Source organism: Triturus cristatus, chromosome 7 (assembly GCF_964204655.1).
Source record: "Triturus cristatus chromosome 7, aTriCri1.1, whole genome shotgun sequence".
In the NCBI taxonomy this organism is placed as follows: domain Eukaryota; kingdom Metazoa; phylum Chordata; class Amphibia; order Caudata; family Salamandridae; genus Triturus; species Triturus cristatus.
The window spans coordinates 1,289,031,589-1,289,045,085 of record NC_140590.1 but is presented as its reverse complement, the minus strand read 5'-3'; the positions used below and the strand labels follow the sequence as shown (position 1 = coordinate 1,289,045,085).

Genomic DNA, 13,497 nt, shown 5'->3' with positions numbered 1-13,497 from the left:
AGAGGCACACGGGATTACCGGGCAAGAAAATGCCTACTTTCTAAAAGTGGTATTTTCAAATACAGACTGTAAAAATCACCTTCACTAAAAGATGCATCTTTAGATTCTGAGTTCAGGCATACTAAACTTTATTTTCTTACAGAGTACCCAGGGCCAGTTATGTTTATGAGCACACGCGGTGCACTTTACTAGGGACTGACACAAAAATCAAACAGGCCAATCATGGAAACACCAATCCATAATACATTTTACCACAGGAGCACTTGCACTTTACTACTGATCAGCAGTGAGAAAAGTGCGCAGAAACACTAAGCCAGCAAAAACAGAGTCAGAACAGGGAGGTCAGAAAGCAAAAACTCAGGGGAAACATGCCAAAAGATGCCAAGTCTAACAGAGTGCAAAATAAGAAAGCCCGGTTCCCATCTGCACGTTGTTGCTTGTGTCAGATGGAAAGCAGACAATGTACAGGCGCTGCTGAAAGTGTCTCGGTGTTTGGAAATTACACCGGGACGAGTTCAGCATATTATTCAGTGGGGCCCAAAGTCTTGGCAGGGTGGACGGCGTTCCCCCTGTGAAAATAGTGGGTGAACACCGTCCACCCACTTGTAACCCCGATTCGTGCCCTGCCAGAGGCCCGTGCTGTGACAAGAGGCAGAGAAAGCCCTGACATCGTGCTAAAAGTGATCCGTGCCCAGGCTCAAGAGGAGACCAAGAGCGGGCCTGTCTACACTCGTCCGTGGCCGAATGAGGCTGGGCTGGGCCTGTTCTCTTAGTCCGTGTCCCTTCTTCTTTGTTCCTGTACACAATCGTTGGCCTTTGCCAAACCCACATCTGAATGCGACTGTCTTATCATGAACCAGTGAGTGAAGGATTGCCCACTTATTTTTGCTATTTTATATACAGCCCTGTAACATTCACCATTGCTGCTCAGCAAGGGACGGTCTGTGTTGGGGGCTAGTATTCCAGGTTCAAAGGTCTCCTTTGGTCCTACCTGCTACTATGGGGAAGCACAAGGTTGAAAATGCCAAGCCAGCAGTACATGCGAACCATACTACAATAGATTTGTTTTTTAGTATGAGGGGTCATTGTCATTTCTAAGGAAATAGACTTGGCAGAATGTCGTTATTTCTTTGGGCACGTCCAGGTCTGGCAGGCCTGTGGTGTCTACCGAGGAATTTACGACAACCCCAGCTAGTGAGCAGGAGCCAGTGGCGGGGTACACAGCTAGTACCAATGTGGCCCTGGATGATTCTATTGTACAACTAACTTTTCTCGAGCCCACGGCAGCCCCTTTCCTGTGGCCTCTACCTCCATAGCATGTTCACCTGCACCTCAAAGAAAGAGGAAGAGTAGAAAGGCCATTGTTGGTAATTCAAGTACCCCTGGTCTGGCTGCCCCAATTTATCTTGGGGCTGCTAACCACTTGGCTCCCCTGGATGAATCTGTCTGGGCCCCTGCCTTGAACAAACTAGTAGCCACTATTAAGGATTAATTGTTGCCACTCAGGGAGCTGGAGAGACTGGAAGGGGAAATTGAAAAAAAGTCACCTCCTTCTGCCAAAATGTGTTAAATATGAACTTGACCCATGCCAACTTAGTGGAATCACCAATATTAAACCTAGGGAAAATGTTCCAACCACTAATGCAGGTCTGGTTCAGCAATCAAGAAGAGCTCTCCCTAGGGCCTGTTCTAATTCGGGGGAGTCTTTGAATGGCCCAGTGGCAGGGCGTAAACAAGAAGTGGATTCAGGGCCCCTAAGGTAGTCATCCACTATGGTAAATTCCCATATGAACAAGGGATTTCTATCAGGCACTCAGTCACAGCCTTCTATATTGAACTATGTTGGCCCTAATGTCCAAATGCTCCTTTGTGATCCTGTATCTATTGTTTTACCGCCAGACTGCTGCCTTTATGTGACTGTTTTAGTGTAGTCCCCCCTTTGAAATCGGGACTAAGCGAAACTTCAGAATCCCTGAAGAATAAAGTTGTGCCTCACACAAACTGTTTTCTTCCATCTCATAGAGCACATCAAATCCTGCTAACCAGGACAGTGGGATGGATCGGACCATTAAAGAAAAGCTTTAAGGGGGACTGTGTGCATAGTTATTAACTTTCAACATCCTAGCTTTGCTGGAATAACCCTAGCAAAACCAACGCCACTTTCCCAGTTGACTCTTTCCCCCCCATGTTTCTTTAACCATCATTTTTGCAGCTCCAGACAAATGCATGATGCAGCTCCTAAATTGCTCAGAGTGACCAGGCTGGTTGTTTCATCTTGTTCTCCTTTGGCTGTGTCCAATAGGTAACAGGTACTGAGTTCTTTACAAAATATTGACTGACAACCCTCACAGGTGCTTTGAATTTAGGTGTGGTGAAGATATTTCTGGAGGTACCACGACGGACTATGCTGCTGAATTGCCTAATACTGAATTACCTGATGTCTTAGGGTTGTTAAAGGGGCCCAATGCTGTTAATTTTAAATCTTTTGTTGATATTATTGATTCTAATCCCAGCCCAAGCTGTTTATATATTAATAAGATAAACGTAAACTACTCTAGCCAAATTATGGTAGTGTGTTATAAATTTGCAACAAGGAATGTGGGCGAGCTGATAAATAAGCTCAAAACTGTTGAATGGACAAAAATGATATCTGATTATGATGTCATGTGCATCCAAGAAGCCTGGTGTGTGAACCCGACACAGCTTGAGGGGTTTTCTTTTCACTTCCTTGGGGTCCTACCCTCCCCTGCTTGGCGGGCAAAGGGCAGGCTTCAAGTTCTTATTTCCAATAAGCTTCCTGTAATTGGGAAAAAAATCTATGATGGTGGGACCAAACTCCCAGCTACTGTGGTTAACAATGGATGGGGGCAATGACTTGGTGCTGGTCAACTACTATAATAATGCTTTTGATAATACACGCAAATAAAGTGGTTAATGCACTCGACTGTGGCCTGGATGTATTTTTACACTTTGTCCATGCAAATTTTGTATTATTATGGGCAGGCGATTTTAATATCCCGTCTTGCCCCTTATCCGCAACATGTGTATGTGGTCATACTAACCAGAATGTGGTGGGGTTTACACACTTCTGACATAATGAGTATGGGAATGCATTGAATTCTATCATTTCTAAGTATGACCTACAGCTACTAAAATGTGAATGTGATGATAATAGAGTGCAAATCCCATTCTTTAGTGGAAGAAATGCTTCCACAGTTATTGACCATGTTATGATTTCTGCGTCTGCTAGTTGCATGTGTGGTACTCCAAGTATTGTACAGTCTGTATTAAGTGATCATGATCCTATTATATTACCCTTTCTTCTTTGGGGCGGGAAATGTGAAGCTTTTCCATTTATAAACCACATTATTCCTATTAGACCAAATGGGTTGCGAATTAGGTGGGCTGGTATTGTACCCACTAGCTGACTATGTGAAATAGTAACTAGAAACTATACTGATATTTGTTACTGTCTAAAGGCAGAGTTGACTCCTAATCTGTTGCTGGCTAGTTTGAATCACATCACCTGTTCCATGAATTCTCTTAAGATCTGTACAAAAAACCCCGCCCGTGTAAGCTATAGAGGATGGTTCATTCACGCATGTACCCAGGCCGCTCAGTGATTGAAATTGGCCTTACACAGTTCTCCTTGGGATTATGGACTAATTAAGTCTCTTCGACTTGAGTATAGACAGGTTCTTGCTGCAAGGAACAAGTTACTTACAGAAGAGGCATGGACCCAATTGACCCTGGCTGCTGAATCCAATAATAATAAACTGTTCAGGGATTTGGCAACGCATAATTTCTAAAAAAAAATGACACAATTCCTGAGTTCCTCTCCCTTGTTCCCTGTGAAGCATGGGCGGTGCATTTCTCAGATATGGACAGTGGACTAGAAAGAAGTGAGATGATGAGTAGCTGGAACCCTCTCTCATTAGACATTTCTATTGATGAGGTTTTCTTAGCCTTGCATGATAGTCATGGGAGAAAGGCCCCTGGCCCTGATGGGGTACTTGCTCATGCATTCAAATGAGCCAAAGAAATATGGGGGGCCTTTCTAATCAGTGTGTTCATTGCAGCAGCTGTTGGTATCATTCCACCATCCAGGGGCATTTCTATTATACCTATCTATAAAAAGGGCAACAAAGCAGACCCACAACCTAATTGTTCCATCTCGCTCTTGGATTCCTCTGTGAAAGTGATGAGTAGGATCCTCCTGAAGAGGCTAGAGGAATGGGTTCAGGATCACTCCATTTTATCACTGACTCAGTTTGGTTTTAGAAAGGGCTTAGGGACCATCGAGCAATGCATTTACTTGGATCTGCTGATCAGGAAATACACCAGAGCGAAACCAGGGACCCTGTATCTCTGTTTTGCAGATCGAAGCAGTGCAGTTGACTTAGTAGATCATACTATTCTTTGGTCATTGCTGCTTACTTGTGGTGCCCCCAGGACAATTATACGTTTCCTGGCAAGCTTGTACGAGATCTTATCTATTAACGTTTGATTTAACATACATGGAGAATGTACGCCCACTTTTAAAGTAGGGAGAGGTATTTGAAAAGGCTGTGTCTTAGCCCCTTTATTGTTCTCACTGTTTATCAATGAGGTGGATAATGTTCTGCAGTCTGTGCAAGCCGATGCTCCCTGTGCCGCCGGGCACTCTATACCAGTGTTGTTATATGCTGACGATGCTGTTTTGCTATCCAGGACCCTGGTTGATCTACAGAAAATGATGAGTGTTTTTGGGGAGTTTATGTCATTTAACAAAATGTAGATCAATAAATTCAAAACCTTGACTATGATTTGTGGGAATAAACCAAAAACATTTATATTGTTCTTTATAGATTATACCCCAATTGTTAATGTATACTCTTACTGTTATTTGGGCGTCTTATTTTTGAGTAATGGTTCCTAGGCACAGCAGATATTAAACGCTAACGCGAAAATGAGTAGAAATTCCTATGGGAATTTTAGGCTATCGGCAAAATTGGGTAGCTGACCAATTAGAGAAATGGTAAAGCTATATAGGGCCAGTGTGGTAGCTCCCGCCTCCTATGGGGCTGGTCTATGGGGATATACCATTAGTAGATCTTTGCATGTTGAGGAAAATAGTTTTCGAAGACGTCTACTCTGTTTACCTTCTTCCGCTTCAACTGTGATTGCTCACTGAGACGTCGGTTTACAGCACCCGGAGGACCTACTTATGGTAAGATATTTGCTGCTCTAGCTTTCTGTATGGGCAAAAGAAGAAACTAGTTTTACCAAATCAACCATCCTTGATTGTCTAACCTTGGATAACACCTCGTGTATTCCTTGGCTAGCTTACATTAATTCCTCTTTTAGCACCTTGTTTAAAATGTCAGTTTGGGCTTATCCTACCCAGATATTATCACCTACTAAGAATCATATAAAAGAATCTTTATGCAGTATAGAACAGATAGGCATATTGGCAATGAAATAATGAAACCGACTGTGTGTCACCAACATACAGCACACTTTTCTGATTACAAGATTCAGATTTGCGATTGTGCACCATCTGGTGGCTTTTCCTAGCTTGAGATCCCGCCCCCCTGACACGACCCCTTGCCCCTGCGATGGCCTGAGTAAACAAAGTATGATGCACTTTGTTATTTTGTAACCTATATTTGAATTATAGGCCTTTTTTCTTAACCCTTATTTGCTTCTCAGAACATTGAGCCCGCAAAGTTGCACTTAAATTCTTGCTTGCATTAAATACCATCTAGTGTGTTTTAATGTTGCCCTTTTTACTCTGAAAGCCATTACTATAAGGAAAAGTGTTATGTATTAAATTGTCCTGGATTTTGGAATCCTGTACAAAAAAATTAGTGCTGATGGTCTATATATTTTAACATATGTGTTGCTGGGAGCTGTTTAATAATCACGCACGGTCTGTGAGTATGTATGCCTTTTTCTGAACATCTCTACTCTGGAACATCCACAATATCACATTCTGTGAATACGAAATGTAAATTATCACTGAATCAAGCCATATGTATGTGTAAGATAAAATTACATTTGCACTTGGGCTTCCACAGGTTTTCTATAGTCAAAGACCCAGTTTATTAAAACCAGCACAAGGTACATTAAAATCTGCAGCGCCACTTTGAACGAATGGTAAAAAACTGTGCATTGCCATATTTACAAAGTGTTCAATGCCAACCATTTGATGGACCACACTCTGAAAAGTTGGTGCGGTAATATACAATGAAAATGACTGCTTCCCACCACACAAGCAGTCATGCAAAATGACAGTACATCCACTTATCCAATCACAAAGGAGGGACTCTGGGCTTTTTGGACAGGTCCAGCATACGTGCCCAAACTTAGTAAAGATACAGAAAGTATGCTGTTCCTAATTACGAGACAGGGGAAAACTAGGGGAACCAGTTTTGCGTGGTCATGAGAAGCAGGAGGACGGGGATTCCTCCTCTTAGAATTTGGGGCCCTCACACACCTGGCTGGTGTCATGCTTCATCATAGGGTTGGTCCTCGTCAGGTCGGCGCTGCAATACCTGAGGGGCTCCCTGTGAGGGGCTCTTTTTTCCAAATTGCCGTTTGGTGCCGTGTGGGTGAGGGGCCTAACTAGTGTAGATGAGTGAGTGGAGGTGTGTAACCTAAAGGAAGATTAAAACAGGTTTGGAAGTACCAACGGAAACAATTTCAATCAAGAGGTCTCCCAACCTGATTGAGCATATCATATCTTATTTGATGACCATTGGCAGTGTTGAAAAGACTGGTCCCATCTAAGGTCTGAGATGCATTGCACAATGGTGAACATAACATCAAACACAAGGGAGACTCCAGATAACCTTCTGGCAGATATTGCAGACCCTCCCTGTATCATCCTGTGCCATTGAGCGTACTGGATTGTTGGCCTGTGCATCTGAAAGTATAGATGGGTCATGCCACTGCCAGGCACATATCTGCCATTAACCGGACCTGTGTCTGAGCTCAAGATCCGTTCAGTGGTATAGACCTCTCAGCAATTCCCTATTTCCATGTGGGTCACTTCGCACCTCTGCCCGTGTGTAGTATTATCAACGGAAGGACTGGTCTTGGTGGGGCCCAAGCTCATAGATTGCTTTTAAAATCGTTACACCCACTCCCTAGTTTCTTGGCTAATACAGTCCCTGCACCTGATGTTTACCACGACTTCTCTTCAGTTCACAAAAAGGAGAAGGAAGAAAGGAACCATTTCGAAAGACTTGCTTCCTGCGATGTGAAACACTAGCTAAATGTGCCAGTGATGCGTTCGGTTCTCATATTGGGGTTTTGTTCGTATAAACATACCAATACCATACTTCAAACTCAAAGTGCATTAGGAACCCCACATTGGCAGCATAAGGTGGATAGTGAGTATGTGTAGCATAAAACCTTTAAAAACATGATTGATTCCGCTGGTGTCCAAGCAAAATCTCCTAAAAAGCATTGGAAGAGAACAGCAATCATGTTAGAGCTTTGGAGTGGGGAAAAGATGGAAAGGGGAGGGTGGAAAGAAGGATGGGTGGAGAGACGGATCAGGAATGGATGGGGAGAAACATGACAGCATGTAGAGATAAGGGGAAAGAGATGGACGGGTGAATGGACAGAAGGATGGACCAAGGCTGAAAGTATGGTTGGAGAGAGTGGCGTGGAAGGGAGGATGGTAAAATTCGTTAAGTACAGTGCATAAAAGGCACCAATTGATGGGATTGTTGTCAACATTCATTCAGGAAAGCAACCACACGAGAGCTGGACTCGCTCGCCTCACGTGCACACTCATTACCATCCGGTATATGCTTCAGACTGGAGAGGGCCGGGAGGAGGGGGGGGGGGGGGGTCATTTTTTTAAATTTGTTTTTACTTGCTATGGGCAACAGCTTGCTTATCCGCCGTGCCCAGGTCTATAAACCACCAACCTTCCCATTATGCCACTGCACCCTGCGCGCGCGCACGTACGCATTCAGAAAGTGCCCGTAAAATAACGCTAAGTTCACCTAGCGGATTCTTAGACAGTCTTACAATGATCCGCGCCATCGGACTGAGACTACACTCGGCTCCATCTGAGGCACCTCCCTGTGGGAGCTAGCCTAGACCTGGGGTCCTAGCACAGGGGCTGATGCTGCTTGCAAGACTCTTCGAATGCACACGCGCAGACCTCTTCAAGCGCACACGCGCAGACCGAGGTCTCCCATGCACAGTCACGGCGAGCCCTTTGACACACATGTGGGGCCCCTCACCTTCTGTAACTGAGAGCGCCTCACACTGATGGCACCTCAAACACTGCCACGCCCCCAAGACACCACATCCTCTCCCGCTTCGACACTCTCCTCTCCCTCTTTCAGGAAGTTCCTGCACCCCAGCTGTCACTATCTGCTGAACTGTGAAGCCTACCCTCTCTGTCCCTATCTTTAACCAGCTCTGTTATTTCGATGGATTATGCAACCCCCCCCCGTTCCTTCATCCGCTTCACTACCCCAGCATACCCACCCCTGCCCCTCTCTTCCTATTATTCTCTCCACTCCCTTTACCTTCCTCCCTTTTCCATCCCTCTGTCATCCCGTCACTCTACCTCATTTCTTCACCATATTCCCCTTTTCATTTCCACCCATCCCCATCAACTCTTTCTTGCCTTCCATGTCTTCCTCTAACCACTCTATTACTGCAACTATCTCTTCCTCTTCCCTCCATTGCTCCTTCCTCTTCTACCCGTCCTATATTTTCTGTTCATCCCGTGCCGTTCTCTCTATCCCTTCTCCCAATCCACCTTTCCTACTATCGTCCATCACTAGCCTGCTTATGCCTGCCTCCCTCACCCGTATCTCCCCTCATAATTTCTCAGAGCCATACCATGTCTCTGCATTACCTCTATACCCTTCCTCCCTTATCTGGTCAGCATTAACTATCTCCCCATTCCTCCGTCCTCTGCCCCTCCCCCTCACCTGGTATCCCCCGGTCCCTCTTGGTCCCTCCTGCAGCTGCACAATGAATGAAGCGGTCGGGCGGCGTCTTTAAGAGAGACAGCGCCCGCCTAGGGTTGGCCTCAGACGAGGAACGCCCACTGCACGCAAAGAGGCGGGGCTAAAACGACGAGACGGGGTTTACCGAGAGCGACCCCTATCAATAGGCACGCATCATTCTGAGCAAGGCAAGAGAACAGGCGCAAGGGCAGAACCATGAAAAGGAACAGAAAAGGTGCAAGCCCAGCCCCTTACCCCCAGATAGAAGCCTGGACAAGCCAGGAATAGCGCCAGTCACAGGGCTCTTTATTCCTAAATGGAACATAAGCAATTGGTGAGCCATTGAAGGAACCCTGGACGGGCCGAGGGCTCGAGGCGAAATCTTGGATTCTGTCAAGGACTGTCTGGAACATAGCACGGTGACAGGAGAAGAGACAGAATCTCAGACAGAACCAATAACAGAGTCAGAGAAAGGACCAGCGATAGGCTCAAGGCCAGGGATTGTCAGGACAGAACCCCAAAAAGAGGCAGAGACAGGATGAGGGACGGAACTGGGAGCACAAGTAGAAATCGCACTACCTTTTCATTTTTATTTATGTATTTATTTTATGCGTTTTTATATAGCGCGGACTTTACCCGAAGGTGTCAGAGCGCTTCACAATAGGAACAGTAATGATACATGAGGAGAAAATTACAAGTGACCATGTTACAAAAGCAAACGTTATGTATCAAGAGCAAATAAAATACAAGAGGTAGCAAACAATACGTTACAAGAGGAAAAAGTGACATGTGTGCATGTTACAAAAGCATATAAAGTACAAGTAGAGGTATAATACTGCAATAAATGGCAGATACTCAAAACACAAGAACAAACGTTACGTTACATGAGGCAATGGTGACAATTGTGCATGTATCAAAAGCAAACAAAATACAAGAGGTAGCAAACGATACGTTACAAGAGGAAAAGTGACGTGTGCATGTTACAAAAGAGTACAAAATACAAGTAGAAGTATAATACTACAATAAATAGCAGACACTCAAACCACAAGAACACACTGGGAGGGCACTTCTATAGTCATGGAGAACAGAGTTTCCTATAATGGAAGGACTTCCTTCAGATAATAGAGAGGGCGTGAATTAAATTTGGAAGTGTCTTTGAAGGAGGAGAACTTTGAGGTCAGTTTTGAAGGTCTGGGAGGAGGTGGTGGTCCGGAGCTGAGGCGGAAGTGAGTTCCAGATTCTCACCGCGTTGCCTGAAAAGGATTGGGCCATCGATCTTTCCTTCTTGAAAGTGGGAGGTTCAAGCAAGACATTTTCTGCATTACGTGATGATCTGGAGCCTCCAGAGAGTTTCAGTTTATTCGCCAGGTAGCGAGGGGAGGAGGAGTGCAAGGCTTTGTGGGTGATACAGGCAGCCTTGTAGATAGATCTTGCCTCGATGGGAAGCCAACGGAGGGTGGATAAAATGGGTGTGATGTAGTCGCTTCTTTTGGCCCCATAAATGAAACGAGCGGCTGAATGGAGAACAGACTTAAGGGGGGACAGGTGGGATTTGGGGAGGGCAGTAAGAAGAGAATTGCAGTAGTCCAATCTGGAGAGAACCAGCGATTGGACCAGTGTTTTAAGGTCTTGCTCCGGGAAGAAGCGACGAATCCCCCAAAGAAGGCGCAGGTGGTATCGAGCAGACTTTGCAATGGAATTGATGTGGGAGAGTAGATTGAGTTTTTTGTCGAGTATGACACCAAAGGATTTTGCGCTGTCGACAATGATGGGTTTATTGTTAAGAAGATTCATCTGATCCATCCATGATTGAACCGGGGGAGGAGAAAGTGAGGAGAAGAGGAGGAGGAATTCAGTTTTGGAGGGATTTAGAATCAGGTGATGAGTTAACATCCAGTTTTGAATGGAGTCGAGAGTAGAGCTTAGGAAGGAGAGATCGTGAGTTCTGAGCAAGGCAAGAGAACAGGCGCAAGGGCAGAACCATGAATAGGAACAGAAAAGGTGCAAGCCAAGCCCCTTACCCCCAGATAGAAGCCTGGACAAGCCAGGAATAGCGCCAGTCACAGGGCTCTTTATTCCTAACTGGAACATAAGCAATTGGTGAGCCATTGAAGGCACCCTGGACGGGCCGAGGGCTCGAGGCGCAATCTTGGATTCTGTCAAGGACTGTCTGGAACATAGCACTGGTGACACGAGAAGAGACAGAATCTCAGACAGAACCAATAACAGGGTCAGAGAAAGGACCAGCGATAGGCTCAAGGCCAGGGACTGTCAGGACAGAACCCCAAAAAGAGGCATAGACAGCATGAGGGACGGAACTGGGAGCACAAGTAGAAATCGCACTATGACCAGATCCTGGCAGAACTACGCGGAAGACATGGGCAGAGGCAGAACATGGGCAGTCCCAGGTAAAGACCCATTGACGGCACTACGAACCAGGACAGAAACATAGAAACATGCTAGGACACTAACCATAACAAGAACAGGGTTCGATCAAAGACGAACTGCAGACAGGGCAGGAGACAGGAACACAAACAATAATTAAGGTAGCTGTAGTGTCCTGCTGGACACGTTCTAGTGTTCAGCTTCCTGTTGCACCCACTCTGAACACCCACCCATCACAGGCTTCCCCAGTCAGGTGACCCTACAAATGAAAAAGGGGCCAGGCGCATCTTCCTTGGGCCAGTTACCAGTACACTAAGCATGCCTCTGTGTGCATTGTGTAGCATGTGGGCCTGGGATCCACAACACTACAATGGGGACAAGGGGGTCTGACCCCACCGGCCCACTGCCCAGAGTGAAGAGCTGTGACAGTGACAGCCATATCGGAACTGCGGCCTAGTTCAAGCCAGGCAGAAGACTAGGTGTGCCAAACAGGGGGAGAAGAATTAAACCATCCGCCTCCACCACCACGCTACGCCGGCTGCCACCCGCCTGAGTGGAGATAGCGTGAAGCGGCAGCTGTGTGAAGAAGGGCACGCAGCTCCAGCCCCATAAGGTGAGACAGGGCTGTCATCTGAAAAGCTGATAGAGCTGCGATTAAGCTAAGACCGTGCTGACGGCAACAATATGGAAGGTGGCGAAACACTACATCCAGCAGAGTGGTCTCCGATGCATGAGCCCCCCCCCAACAATGCCAGCCTCTAAGACGCCTGCACACCACTCTACGCCCACCTTGCTGTTCTGGGGACAGGAGTGGTGCGGCGGGCCTGCACGAGGCCCCGTCCGCAGGGAAGAAGCGCTTGGATCGGCCCCCAGCTGTTTCCACCCAGGCATCCACCCACACCTGCAGTAACATGTATAGAGCAGCTGCAGTGGCCCACATGTACCGTAGAAAAACAGAGCGTCTTGAATGCGGAGGCCCTGGCCCGGGCTAGCATAAAATAAATAAAAGACAACATGGTTAGAGCACGCGCAGACAAGCAACCGGCAAAAGGCTGCACCCCACACTTAATTCCAGCAAAGCAGGAAGGCTGCATTTGCCCTACTTACCACCTGCATCGAAATGCCAGCAATGCCCCAGGCTATGTAGGACAGATAAGAAAGTGCATAAGGGGCCGTGGTGCCTCCGGCAGTTGCGGGCACCGCGTGCCTCTAACTCAGTGAGTAGGCCTTCCTCTTCATGCTGCCAGCTCCAGACGAGCACTGTGCACCTCCAGGCTGCCTCCTGGTTATTTTTCTCATTTCGGCAGGCTGCAGCGCTACCAGGGCCGGACTGGGAACAGAAACCGGCCCTGGCAAACTGCTCAGCCGGCCCCCCTGAGGTTAGTGGGAGTGCAGCCGCGCTGTTTGCTCGAGCCGGTTTCTGCCGATATTGTTACAGGGGGCCGATATTGCTGACCCCCGGTAACAAAAACGCCCCCCTAGGGGCCCAAAACCGGCCCACCCTAGCGGCCTACCGGGGAAACGCCCGGTGCCCGCAATGGCCAGTCCGGCCCTGAGCGCTACTGAGCAATATCTCCTCGCACTGCACCGAAGTCCTCGATGCCCTGCTAGGCCCGCAGCGTCAAGAAAGATGCCGGGGCCTATGACTAGTGTTGCACTGCCACCTAGTGGCCATTGGGACGTATCACATGGAAGAAAAAAAAACTGGTTCAACAAATCTTCATGGACGCAGCCAGCAGCACTGTGTAGGCTGGCCTACAGTGACAGTAAATACAACACTACCAGCAGTGGCAGAATTAGACAAGAAAAGCTGAGATGGAGCTGAGTGCATCACATGACCTTGATGGCTGCCTATTGCTATCACAATGAAAAACAAGAACTGTTGATCTTCCTGGGTAGAGGAGACTGACTCACCTCCCCAAAGGTCCTGCTAATTAAACAACAACACACTGAATGCCACATACCCACCAGTGTTGTCCTGCCACCAAAGCATGCTGCTAGTTACCAGAAACAACAGTCACCAGGTCCAAGAGTGCAATGTGCCACTACAAGAAAAACTGCCTGCTCAAGCCCAACAGCGCTCGCAGGAGAAACAGACTGGAACAAGGCCTAGCGAGGCACGCCCTCAGAGATGAATCCCCAAGAGTGC

At 46.9% G+C, this 13,497-nt stretch overlaps 1 protein-coding gene across 1 annotated transcript in view; it reads right to left on the bottom strand.

Annotated features, from left to right (window-relative positions):
• Positions 1-9,057, bottom strand: part of LOC146811907 (coronin-1A-like) — a 190,891-nt gene extending 181,834 nt beyond the window's left edge. The window contains exon 1 of the mRNA XM_085618864.1: positions 8,946-9,057. The gene's annotated coding sequence lies outside the window, so the exon portion shown is untranslated. The remainder of the gene's footprint in view (positions 1-8,945) is intronic.
• Between the last annotated feature and the right edge of the window lie 4,440 nt (positions 9,058-13,497).